This window comes from Nelusetta ayraudi, unplaced genomic scaffold, assembly GCF_046127955.1.
Source record: "Nelusetta ayraudi isolate G7.1 ecotype Tasmania unplaced genomic scaffold, CSIRO-AGI_Nayr_v1 ptg000119l, whole genome shotgun sequence".
Classification (NCBI taxonomy): Eukaryota; Metazoa; Chordata; class Actinopteri; order Tetraodontiformes; family Monacanthidae; genus Nelusetta; species Nelusetta ayraudi.
In genome coordinates this window covers 190,595-204,544 of record NW_027466169.1, presented here as the reverse complement: position 1 = coordinate 204,544, position 13,950 = coordinate 190,595, and the positions used below count along the sequence as shown (strand labels likewise).

At 50.6% G+C, this 13,950-nt stretch overlaps 1 protein-coding gene across 2 annotated transcripts in view; it reads right to left on the bottom strand.

Moving 5' to 3' along the window:
- Positions 1-13,950, bottom strand: part of LOC142903800 (PDZ domain-containing RING finger protein 4-like) — a 105,021-nt gene that overhangs the window by 19,678 nt on the left and 71,393 nt on the right. The window lies entirely within an intron of this gene.

Genomic DNA, 13,950 nt, shown 5'->3' with positions numbered 1-13,950 from the left:
AAGCCTCGAGCTTGGTGGCTTGGTGTGCAAACGTTCCATCTCTTTTCCATATATATGTGTATATATATATGTACGTGGGCCCAACGTGGGCCAATAAAAACACGATGCTGCCTGAGAAGAGCATTCTGATGAAATTTTTACATTTCTTCCGGAACGTCTCGACAAACAACAGCGGATCAAACAGAAATCTTTATGAGCAGAACAGTGGGAAAACACACTCTGAGAAACAGACTCCATGCAACGTTATCGGGGCGCTGAGATCAAAGCCCGGGCCGCCGCCGGCGCCGTCCGACCGGCCGCTCCGTCTCCGAGCTCCTCTTTGGGTGAAAGGAAGAGGATTTCTCAGCGAGACTGAAGAAGCGCTGCCGCTCGGCAGCCTGCTCCATATCAAGGTATTCATTGCTTCATTTAACACCGATGATTTTTGTGAAAGAGGAGCTCATTGCTGCACTGACACCTGGGAGACTCGGCTCTGGTGTCAACGCCGCATCATAAGATTATCATTTAGATCACCGAGCCAAAGGAGTAAAAAGAGAGATGCGGCACAGTGACACCCGCAGGTGTATTTACATACGACTCTGGAGCGGATCGCTCCTCTGCCATGGAATTCTGGAAATTAGCCTGAATGGTGTCAGAGAGAGGAAGGAGTGGAATTCATTTTCAGAGCTGAACAGGATTCTTTGTTGAGGTGAAATTACACTGACAAAAGACACGTTGGCTCGGGGGCGAAGACAAAAAGACACAAAACCAACGGCTGGTCCAACACAATTACCTAAATCATGAGTCTGGAGTGCCTCCAGGTGTGTGTGTGTGTGTGTGTGTGTGTGTGTGTGTGTGTGTGTGTGTGTGTGTGCGCGCGCGCTCCCAATGTCTCTAAATGAATGAACATGGTTGAGAAGACACAGCAGGAAAGTGCACAAGTTCCAGTTTGCATCTCAGTGGATTCAAACGTGTGCTGGGAAAAATAATCCACCGTGTAGGTTAATGAAAAAACAAATGCATCAATGTAACTTTTAGTTTTCCCGTCTTGTCAGCCCAAAAAAAAAAAAAAACCCAAACAACAAACAAACCAAAAAACCTGGGATTTTTGCTAGCAGGTCAAGGCGCTCATATCAGTGTGGAAGCATCAGCAGAGTCCTGGAGCTGCTGATAGTCATCGTAGCTCAGTCCGACTCTGCAGCCTGGATCACATGGTGGTTCCACATGATCACATGATCACATGGTGGCTCCACTCAGTCACCAGGTCTTGCTGCTTTACATCACAAATGCCGTTGACGGGTCCTGAAAACCCGAGAGATTTAGCAAACCTTCCACCTGGCCTGTCTGCCAGTGGTGAGACACAAACCACTGTGGGGACAGCATTGACGCTGCACTCCTGTGAACCGTCACGAAACACAGACTGGAAGCAATCTGAAAAGCTGCAAAGGAGTTTTAAAAAACAGGCCGAGTCTTTCCAAGCCTTTCTTTACTTTGTCTCCGGGCGTCCTGGTGCCGAGCAGGACGGGAGCTTCCTGCTTTAACAACCCGCAATAAAGACTCACATCTGCCGAGATCGCCTCGAATTTATTCTTTCAATTTTCAGCGCTTTCACTCGGCCGACCTCATTACCTGCCGACAGAAGCAACGCAGCAACAACAACTAAAAATGATTTAATAAACATTTTGTACCGCAGCAGTAAGTTTCACCCTCCCAGCTGCAGTCCCCAGGGACGCTCGCAATGTTTTTCTTCTTCTTCTCCTCCTTAATGTGCGTCTCCAGAGCGATGCCCTACAAAACAACTACCGTTATTTATTTATTTATTTATTTGTTTTGATTCCCTCCAGCCAGGGGGGGGGGGAACTCCACGGGAACTCCTGTAGCTGCTTTTGCACTCTGGCACGGCTCCCCCGCCTCCTGACGTGACCTTTGTTTTTGTAGCGTTCCTGCATTAATCACCAGAGCCAGTTGTGAACTGGGTCAACGTCGCCCGGGTGGAACCGCAGGGCGTTCTGGGCGGGGGGGAGGGGGAGGGGGGAGCGAGTAAAATCAAAAGGCATTCTTGCTGCGCCTCCTTCCATTGTTCTGACCAGTCAGCAGATCTTCAATACAGCAGCGTTTCACATTAAAATGCTGTCTTACAGACGTAGCATCGCAATTAGCTTAGCCTCCCTCCCTCCCTCGCTCCCTCCCTCCCTCTCTCCTCCACTCTTCCCCTCTTCTTCTGTGTCATTTCTCCCTGGTGCAGCTTTGCTCGGTGCAAACAGAGGAGACCGTCGCAGACAAATGAAGGCGCCGATGGTGTGTGACAGTCCTGCTGAAGGATGATCACATTTCCCTCTGGTAGGGGCCGGCCGGTCCAAGCTCCTCCTACTCTTCTTCTTCTTCTTCTCCTTCCTCCTCCTCCTCCTCCTCCTCCTCCTCCTCCTCCTCCTCCTCACTGGAACGCCAGATGGAAAATGAATGCCGAGTCCTCGCAGGAACGTCAAGCAGCCTTAACTGCTGGCCGAGGGTGGGCGCTGCTCTCACTGTGTGCGTCTGTCCCGCCACACGCAGCCGCCTCGGCTTTGCTTTTTGTTTCCAGCGGTCTGTTAGTTCGTATCTGCCGGTGTGACGGAGGGGGAGAGATTCTGCAGGTCCGGCTGCAGCGGTCCGGACGTTCCCACAGGCTGAAGATCTGTCGTCAGCGCAGCCGCTCAAGTTCATCTCTGTCCATCATCAGTGCGCTGAGACGTTTTGCAATGAATTTAGTCCACATCAAACTCTTGCGGTTACTGAGGAAACAACTTTATAGATTTTTTTTCAACGTACAAAGGTCCATTTAAAAAAAATAAAAAAATAAAATAAAAAAAATTCTTCACTTGTTTTCTAGGAATGATCAGCGTCACTCGGCGGTCAGTGAACTCCATCCTTTACTTCCTTTGCTTGCGCTACATTTAATTAAGTGCTAGAAATCGCCCTCCGTGAGGTCATCAAGGGTGTCGTTACGAGGATGTTAACTGACGGTGCAGCTTTTGGAAGAATTAATCAGGTGAAGCAGCTTTGCTTCAGTCCAGGATGAAAATAATCTGGTATCTTCAGGACCTCTTGCAAGTTCACCACTACGTTTCCCCACCAGCCGCCACTCCAGCCGCCACTCCAGCCGCCACCCCAGCCGCCACTCCAGCCGCCACTCGGGTTTCTTACATCAGCGAGAAAATATTTTGCCACCTGAAGATTTTGTTTGGCCAGGACGTCGCGCTCGTGTACGCCGTCTCGGTGAATAAAACATGCTGGCAACAAATTATTGAGCAGCCTCCCTCCGTGCATTGCGGCTCTCCAAGCGCTCCGTACGCACACAGCTGACAGGAAACTCATCCCTGGTCTGTAATAATTGGCTGTGAAACGAGTCCCGGGATCCGATCGGGTAAACAGGAAGCTGGAAGGGGGAGCGGTGGCAGGAAAGCAGCACCAGGACAGCAGCTGTGGACTGTTTGCACAGTGAGGGCGCAGCAGCCGCAGCCAGGAGAGGGGAGAAAATACATACATATATATATATATATAAATGTGCCCTGCTATCACACAGGCTTCCCACCCTTGGCACAGATAGTAAAACAGTTTAGTGGAGTGTTTGCCGAGGTGAGGAAACCTCTTCTTTCCCTTCCTGTATTGACGGAGGCGCTCAGCTGCGAGCGGCTCAATCCCACATCCCCTTGTTGGTTTTCTTCCCAATAAAAGCAAACAAACCCACTGTCAGACTTCACTGACTGAGGTTGTTCTCCCACACCTGTCAGTCGCCCAGTCGTACGAGGACGAGCAGGAAGCAGGAGGCATTAGCGGCTGAGTCCCCGCCCCACTCCAGGGTCCTCCCCCTCTCGCTGGGTTGTTGTCTCATCGGCTCCTCCCACAGGCCGAGGGTGGAACGTCTGCGTAGAGGTTCTGCCTCAGCCAGCGCCAGCAGCTTGCAGGCGATGGAGGCTGATGGAGGTGATTGATGCACTTCCCAAGAAGCCGCAGGCAGTCGGCTCTAATAGCCCATTAGCTTTTTTTTTTATTTATTTATTTTATTTAACGCCTCTGAATTAACTGCACTCGTTGCCTTAACGGGGCACATGTCGCACTTTGAATCTCAATGAAATGTTTTTGTTTACCAGGTTTTATGGCACAAAGACAGTCGGCCTTCTGTCCTGGAAGCAGCGCAGCAAGGTCGCCCTTCCTGTTCCCCTTGAATCCTTCCTTCCTTCCTTCCTTCCTTCCTTCCTTCACTCCTTCCTGTCTGACTCAATGAGGCAGCGCAAAGAACATCGCAGACTCTTATTTAACCAGCGTCTGTAACCTTGAGTGCTGCACTTAACATCTGCACCAGTCGCTGTTATGCCAGCGCCTGTGTGTCCGCGTGTGTGTGTGTGTGTCCGCGTGTGTGTGTGTGTGTGTGTCTGTGTGTGTGCGTGTATGTGCGGCACACCTGCTGCTTTGAGTGGCAGGCTGCGGAGTGTGGAGTGCACACAGGCAGATGGAGGGAAGTGTAACATGTAGGTCACTCAGCCTGGAGTCCGTCTGCACCGGCAGCTCTTCCCGTCGAAGCGCCGCAGACTCGCCGACCCGTCTGCCGCGTGGACCTCCACGATTAAACACATGCTTTTCTGCTCTTTTTCTTTTTTAATGTTATTTTTTTTCTTTCTCATGGTTCTGGACTGGATGAAATGTGTGTGTGGAACTTTGAGGGGTGTAGACGTTCAAGTCCAAAACATTTGGACAGTGCCAGGCAAGCTGCTTCCTCCCTTCCTTTATTTATTCATTTATTTATTTATTTATTCACTTATTTTTTGTGTGTCACTGTGCCAATTATCTGCTGTTTCAATCAAACAGATTTGGCAAGTTCCAAAAAAATGCCCCAAAAGAAAATGTCACGGTGGCAGCAGGCAGGTTTGTTGGAGCTCTCTCATCCCAGAGTGCTTGTTTTTGCTCTGGGTTTTTGCTCACAGAGTCCGGCGTAATTAGTGTGACAGGCGCAAGGAAACCACAGCAAATGGACGACTAAGAGCTGCTTCTGGAAATGTCAGTGTTTGATCTCCAGTCAGGCAAAAGCATCACGGAGCACCTCCGACTCCGCGAGAAGTCCTCCACGTCACCGCCTTACGAAAGAGTGAATCATTTCCTCTCACGTGGCGACTCTGATTCCAGCGCCTGGTCCACATCGGCACTCCGTGTTGACGGCCTGCAAGTGTTTTGCACAGGAGTGCAAGGACACGCGTTCCAAATGCAGCTGCACAGGTAGAAACTGGCTTTCACTGGCTCAGTTTGTTTTGTCACGTTTGCAGGTCAGATAAGGGCTCCCTGTTACAGTCATACAAGGTTTCACTAAAGTCATTTTGGTGGTCCACTTGAAACGATGAACAAGGCAAGAGAAGTTGTCACTGTTTCATAGTTGCGTGTGTGTGTGCGTGTTAGTTGGTAAGAGGTTAAAAAAAAAAAGGCTGCTTTTTGTAATGGGACGCCTCTCAGTTTGGCTCCTGGGGAAACAACGTGTTTCACTTCAAGGTCCCAGGTTGGAAACACTGAGCGAGTGCAATGTTTAGTGTCCATGCCAGCCAGAGAGATGCACGAGACCATGCAGGGAAGCATAATTGAACCGTTATACTCGTGGGACCGTGAATAAAGGAATAACAGACGATGCAGCAATAGAGCAGAGGACAGTTTAATAGGAACGTCAGTCACTTCCAAGTACAGTCTGCAGTCTTCCTCACCCAACCACCCAAACAGTTGCCTCGCCTCGCCGCGACCACAGCAGCAGCAGCAGCAGCAGCAGCAGCAACAAGCACAACACTGCCGCGTTTCAACTCCTTCTCTCGACACTCTGACCCAATTTCAATTTTCATAAAAAGAAAATGAGCGAGAGCAGCATGATTGAGTGGAGCAATGAAATTAAACACTCCCAGAGCTGAGCGGGACTTGTTCTCCGTTCTCCGTGTGAGCTTGGCGGCCGCTGCCTCTTCCCATCAACCAGAAAATGTCTCTGGATCCTTTTTACGTCCAAATGTCTCATTTCAATAATAAGCGTCTGAGTAAATTATGGGCCAAGGTCCGCACCAACGCAGCCCCTTATGACTCCATAAATCACCCCCAGACAGTCGGCGCTGCTATCAGAGTGAGTCAAGTGACGCTCCAGTCGCATGAAACGGGGAGTGGGAGTGGGAGTGGGGGGGGTGGGGGAGTAGGGGGTGGGGAGTGGGGGGGACACCACTGGGGAAATTTGACAATGCCCTCAGCATCCTCATGCGAGCCAATGTACAGGCATCCTTTGACCCTTAAAACCCACATAAAACACGCACAACAATGCCCCTGGGCTCCTTCCCGCGCTTTGCAGGACCCCCAAGTCGCCGCCGGGCTTTAATACCCGCCCACGTCTGATGAATTCCGCCAATTTCCTCCCCCGAGGAGGAGCAATCTATTGTGGAGCGCCGCCTTTATCGCACTCCTCGCGCATTCAGTCAGCACAGAGTGCCTGAAAAGTGACGGGCCGCCTTTTAACATACATTTACTGTCCAGTCCTCAGGAACCCGGTAATAAAGGGATGGGGGGGGGGGAGGGGTATCCGTCAAGAATCCAGGAAGTCACATAGCAGAGATAGCTAGCTAGATAGATAGATATATAGCTAGCTAGCTAGATAGATAGATATAGAGCTAGATAGATAGATAGATAGATATAGAGCTAGATAGATAGGTAGATGGAGAGATAGATAGATAGATAGATAGAGTTTCATTGAACAATCAATCAACAGTACCAGGAGACATGTGACATAAGAATAAAAGGTTTTTGGATTCTGTCTTTTAACTACAAAGATGAACAATAATCACTGTAATTACATTGATGTTGTTTCCAGTGTTCTGATACAGGTAATGCCTCATCCGAGATCACAATGCAGCATTAGAGGACAGTTAAATAAAGCAGTTTGTCGCTTCCACAGTCCTGCAGTGTTTCAGGCTCATCGCCGCCAGATTGCCACTAAATGTTGGATTATTGCACAGATTTTGGCGGGCGTGAAATTCCACAGCAGATTTTTAATATGATTTGGGAGCGGCAGAGGGGAACAGAGCGCCGAGTTAATCAGCTTGTTTCAAGGTTAATGGTACACTGCCGGGTGTGTTTGCAAAGGAGCTCTTGGAGATGCACAAGTAATCTCTGCGCTCGACTTTACAAGGTCTCGCCGTGAGGACGGGGGGAGTAAATTGGACGGGATTAAAAAAAAAAAAGAGTGGGCTGAGCGACATGGATGAGGGACTTTCTCCTTGAAGGTGCATGGTCTGGTCGCCTTGGGAGGCGTCGGAAGACGCTTTGCCGGGAGTAATGGGAGCCGTCGGCACGTCGGCTGAGGAGCATCAAGCGGGCGTCACCGAGGAACATCGCCCAGGTGTGCCGAGGGCCGGGCGAGAAAGGCGGAACGAGGCCAATCTGAGGAGAAGGACAAAGTAACCAGCTGAACCAGATAGTTCCATCTTGACCTCACACAGGTAGAGGGAAACAAGCCCAGGCCGGTCCGCTGGTCTCACAGCGGACTGGGAAGAATGTGAATGCCACAAACGTCTCTTCTCCTCACGTTCAAGGCGCTGAGTCTTGCAATACGCCAGAGAGGTCGGCCAGCGTGACTGAAGGCGTCTCTTGTCTCTATGAGCTGGCGACTTTTCCAGGGTGTCGCCCTGCCTTCGCCCTACAGCAGCTGGGAGAGAACCAGCAGGAGTTGGGATGGATGGATGGATGGATGTCCATTTGATCTCGTGTGATTTGAGGTCAGAATAGAAAAAAATAAATAAGTCTCAAAAACCCAAAACAGATCCTTGCAAGCAGAGCTGCTCTTTCAGTGAGTCATATTAATTAGACATAATTCTGTGAGGTCACAATGTTTTTTAACTTAGTTGGACTTTAAAACTCAACAGACAGACAGACGGACAAAGAGAGAAGACAGCCAGGCAGCAGAGGACCTGATAAAGGAGCCAATGGCAGTGGCAGATGTGGACAACTCAGGCCGAGTCAAAGGGACCAAAACCACGAGACGCCGAGGCTCCGCCTCCAGCTGCTTCTGCATGCCCTCGAACCTTGATTCAAAGCCAGGAAGGGGGGGGCCGGCTGGAGAAATAGCAGGCAAATATCAGAAGAAATGTCGGTGCTGTGGAGTCGCAGCGGCGAGTAAACAGGGAGATCTCGACTTCACAGGTCGCTCACAAGCCTCGGCGCCGCGGGGATCGAGCAGACTCACCGCCGGCGCTGAATCTTACAAACAAACACTTGGAAAAGTTCTGTGGGAGTAATTAGACCGACAAGCAGCCGGTAAACATCCACATCCCAGGCAGCGGAGGCAGCGACTCCGCCTCTGGAAGGCGGGCCGGCGTGGAGGGAGGGAGGCAATCTAGGGTTCAACACGTCGGAGCAGTGAATCAGTGAATCGGTTCAAAAGAATCACTTTCATCAGAAAAGGACTCAAAGTTGCCTGTGACAGTCGCACTCTTGGCCAATGAAAGGAAGGACGTTATCTGTGAAGGAGGAGTGATCAATCTCCTTCAGGGCCGGCCAAGGCACGAGGGGGGCGGGGCCGTCCTCTCGGCCCCGCCCACCCAGGACCAGGTTCCCACTCAATAAACAAAAGGAGGAAAACTGGAATATGATTTGCCACTTCCCACTTTGTCCTGATTACACACACACGCACACAACGGTGTGTGTGTGTGTGTGTGTGTGTGTGTGTGTAGTCAGAAATTAGTCCCATAAGTGTTTTGCATGATCAGAGAAAAACACTCTAACCTGCTCACATGACCTGAGGTGCTCAAAAGAAGACGCGCTGCTTGGCCTCGGCACCGGGGACACAAATCATGGTGGAGGTTGTTTGGTTTTTTCAACACTTAATGGAAAAGAGTCCAAATCACCTTGTTCCCAGTGGGAAAACACAGGAGCAGGGTGGCATTATTTTTATGGGATGTCGCTCTCTGCTCTCGATGCCCCCACACATCACTTGTTCTCTGTTTAGCAAAAGAAACCCTGAAATGTAATAAGCTGAATACGTAGAGGAACAGCTGCATCGCATGTTCTCTTAGCCAAGCAGCTGAGAGAAGTGACCAGCAGCAGCAGCAGCAGCAGCAGCAGCAGCAGCAGCAGCAGCAGCAGCAGCAGCAGCAGCAGCAGCAGCAGCACTGATCATGTGACCTCTGATGGAAACGACACTGAAACAGTTTTGGGCCTAATGAAACACCTGTCAAAGCGTGTTTATATGACCCGGGGTCTCGTGCGATTAATGAGCTGTAACATCACTTTCACTCTTGACGGACCATCCATTAAATAAAAAGCAGCTCCGCCTCCACCTGTCAACAACTTTAATGTGTGCGGATAAAGAGAGAGAGAGCGAGAGAGAGCGAGGGAAGACGTTCCGGCCAACGCATCCTCTCAACACAAAACATGAGACAGGATGGACTCCTGATCACCGAGAACATTCAAGCGGAACATCCACCTCTTACAACAACAGGAGGCGCTGCTCTGAAGGGAGTCAATGACTTCAGGTACCTGGGGCTCACGGGTCAACTGGACAGAACAAGATCTGAAAGTGAGGAAGGCTCTGGCATGGAGAGCCCGGTACGTGGAGCTCCAACCTCCCCCGCCAAAACCAAAGTCAGCTTCTTCTACACCGCGATGACAACTTTGGAGAAGGCCCTGGACAGATGTTACACTAGAATGCTACTTCTGGATGCTGGAATATTCAGGGTGACCTCCAAAACATCAGCAAGGAGAATGAGACTTGCAGGACACTGCCAAAGAAAGCAGGAGGCGCCGGCCAGCAAACTGGTGCTGTGGGAAGCCATGCATGGGCACCAGTCATGAAGACGTCCCGCAGTAACAGCTGTGGATCTTAAGAAGGACACGGGAGGTCATAGCACCAGCGAGCGGGCTGGAAGGATGGAGAACCGGGATGACTGGAAGCAACGTTGGGAGGCTTGCAAACTTCCTGGTCGACGGCCCCGCCCATTTCCCTCGAAGTTCATCCAAGAAAACAACAAACAAAACAACAAGCAAGCAAGCAAGCAACAAGTGTGCCAGCAAACACATTGAGCTGCACTTGTTGGCTCGCCACCTTCCATCAGGAGGAGCCTGTGGACAGAGCGGCTGTGGGAGCCGAGCGGCTCAGCAACGCGGTAATGGGATGCATGCACGGCGATGGCGATGGCGAGGCTGCTTCACAGTATGGCGGGAACCATAAGTAGGCCATGTGGGTATGTGTGTGTGTGTGTGTGTGTGTGTGTGTGTGTGTGTGCGTGTGCGATGACGGCAGCGATGACAACGAGCCCTCTGAAGATCAGGATTTTATATTCCAACTAGACTTCTAACCAGCACTGGAACTAGTAGCTAACTAGTAGCTAACTCGTAGCTAACTAGTAGCTAACTGGTAGCATGCTACTTCAAAGCAGCTCTGACAGGCACCGGGAGAAACACCGTCCTCCGTCGCGGCCCCCAGACAGGAAAGGGTCACCGGCAGCAGAGTGAAATGACAGATGCTCCGCCTCCGCAGCGCCGGGTGAGTGTTATGCAGACTAATGAAGGCGGGAGCAAGGCAGGCGTGAGCCAGCGCGAGGACGGGAGGACGGACGGCGTGATGTCCAGGGTGAAGCCAGGCGATTGATTCAACTCAGTCAAGGAAGCAGGAAGTGACTTTTAAGGACTGTTGCCGGAGCAGTACGAGTCATCGCCACTTGTCTGGAGTCAATAGACGGAGAGATGGATTCTGGGTAATGAAAGGCCCAGTATGAAACGCTTAAAGGATCTGGCGGCGTTGGAATTGAATTTTCGAGCACATTTTGTGTCGTTTTTTACGACGATAAACTCATTAAAAATAAACCGTGAACAGCTGTTTCTTGTTTGCTCATCACAATCATTTACATTTACATTATCGATTAACTGGATGCCACTTAATTTCACACACTGGGCCTTTAATGCGTCACAATAGCTTGGATTTCAAGAGCTGGAATCCGATGCCGGGAGTGAGAAGACCTTGCTTGATGCTTGAGATATTAATGACTTGAAGAGGTTTTCACACTGCAATCTTTTGCCAAGACTAATCAAGTCTCCGCACTGGAAGCTGATTTGTGCCCCTGTTACTCTTTGTTCACTCTCCTCTTTTTCTTTTGCTCCACATCTCTCACTCAAAATGGCCCTCTTTTTTTGTTGGGTTGGCCTAATTACAGTTAGCCCTCTGCCAAGACGCCAAGTCTCAAGCACACTAGAGCCATTAGTCAGTAATACTCCTCCCGCCCCACACTGAGGACTCAACCACACCAGACCAGACGCCACCGGCCGAGGGAGGGCGAGGAAAGCCGGAGGCCGCAGCGGGTTGTCCTGCAATACTCCCATTTATTTATTTATGTATTTATTTACTTATTTAGCAAAAGTACAAGTCCTTTTTTTTTGTTCAGGTCTGGTGGTCGGTGGAGCAGGGTTCAGACTTGGCGAGTGATTGGGTTCCTTTATACCGCAACAGCCACTTGGCACGGACGGCCGCTCCATGTGGAGCCAATGTAACACCAGGATGAGACCAAATGGCTCTCTCTGTTGGAAGGCAGAGAGGGCGAGGGTGTGTGTGTGTGTGTGTGTGTGTGTGTGTGTGTTTGACGTTCACCTAGCGTTTTATAATTAGATGAGTGCGACTGCTCGGGAGCAAAGCGTCTGCTCCGCTGCGACTCTCTGGAAACAATTGGAGGACTCGGTGGACGGCTGTAGATGGGGACAATTAGCGGAGCTAATAAAATGTGAGCCATATTGCAAGTTGTGGGGAAGAGCAGAAAAAAAAGAAAAAAAAAAGGTTCAAAACACGCAAAACCGACGGCACGGCCGGATGTCGGTCATGAAAAATGCTAATTGGGCCCCGAGCAGCAGCGGCACCGCCTGTTAAAAGCCGCAAACATCTGACACTTCTTCTCTCTCTCTATCTTTCTCTCTCTCTCTCTCTTTATCTCTCAGTTTTTGGCACGTTCAAGTGGTTCAGACGCCAACATTTAGCGTGCGAGGACGTTGCACAGAACGCACAGCGTGACACTGCGGAGCCTGCGGCTCGAGGTCGCCGCAAAAGTTACACGCAGGACTTTTTAATGAGCTAGCGGTGCGCTGCTAGCCACGGGAGCTGCCGTTGCCTAAGCGCAGCACTAACGGGCTCGTCGACATGATTGTTGCACGCGTTGGTGCGGGGTCGTTTAACTGGGGTGCGACTCAACAGTCAGTCTGGTCGGCCGCGAGTTAGAAAATGACTTCAACTGAATCGTTCACCGCCGGGAATGAAGCGGAGCAGGCTGTTTATTTTGCCACTGACCAGCTGTTTTTGACCTTTGGCCCATCTACAAAACCAGATTTGGGTGTTTTGAACCCCAGGATGAGAAGCTCCTGTCTCTGATTGTCAAACAGAAGAATAAAATCTTCCACATTTGGCTGGAAGCAGCTGGTCTGACAAGTCTGGAAGTCTCTGCAACCCCCAGGGATGTGAGTCAGCCATCATTCTTCTTTTCCCTCCCGGCTTCTATGAATTTTTGAGCGTTTGGGTTATTTCCTCTGGAATGTATTTTCTGGCGCTGCCACACCATTTCTATGAATATGAGGTGAGATAATGTACGATCTTGCCGTCACTCTGGTAATATTTCAACTCCCTGGAATGTTTTTGCTGCTGAAACTATGCTGGAAATTGGATTGCAATATCCAGTTTTAATTGGACACTTAATTCCTGAATGTCACTTGCATTCAGCGACTGTTTTACGTTCCAGATTCATTTCCTGTACGAAAAAGATGAAAGTGACTGCGTTAATAATAATAATAATAATAATGAAATAAATAAAATTTCCCAAGCAACAGGGATATTTCCAGCCTGGATGCTTCCTGAAATAACACCTTCCTCACACAGCAATGGCAAAGCAGGCTGAGAGAGCTGAGGGGGAGAGGAAGAAAAAAAACAAACAAACAGAAAACAAAAAGTGAGGTGTGTTTTGACACAGGAAGAAACACACGCTTTGATAAAGCGCCTCTGAACTCCACACCGTGTCAAGTGGAAGCGATCGGCTTTCCTGCCTTCTTCTTCTTCCCCGCGCATTTTCTCCTTCCCGTCTCCGAGGACACCCCCACCCCTCCACCCCCCCCTCCACCGCCCATATCGATGAACTCACTAACGGTGAAAGCAGACAATCTTCTATTGATCGCCGCTACTCCCTCAAGGCCGACGCGTGAGGAGGACCACATTCCAGCTATAATCAGCTGGAATGAGAAAGTGACAATTTCCCAAGTTATCCTAGATACACAGACAGACAGACAGGCAGGCAGGCAGGCAGACAGACAGACAGGCAGGCAGACAGGCAGGCAGACAGACAGACAGAGCTTCAGGTCAGATCCAGCAGCCCTGGCTGCTGGGGACGGTCCGCTGGGACTCCCAGGCCGCTGGATGAAGCTCTCAGAGTGTCTGCGCTCTGATGACAGCAGCCACTCCTTCTCCACACTTTGACAAGCGATGGCGGTGGCAGGGGGGGTGGGGGGGCGGGGCTGACATCGGGAGCGATAATAGTCAGTGTGAGGGACTTTGCCAGTGACACTAATGGATGCTGCAGTCGATGCTCCCGTGACTCTGCGGCCGTGCGGCTCACGCAGCTCGACCCCCCCGGAGGACGAGCTGCATCGACGGCGCCGGCGCCGGCAGATTGATCACGGGTTTGTCGGCGGCAGCCGTGACTTCAGGACGGAACGACTCTCCACCCCCCCCCCGCTGGTGTATCTTAGCCCAGATATTCATTAACTTCCTCCTGGTGCCATGTGATCCGTCATTCAAGCCTTTTCCTGTCGGATTTTTTTTGTTTTGTTTTGTTTCCACGAGGAGTTTGGTTTTTTAAATCCAGATTAAACAGGCACGACTGAAACTGGAGGCCTGCTCGACTTCAAACTCTTCCAAAGAGTCTGGATCGTTGAGATTTCTGAAAATCTCACAGAGCCGCG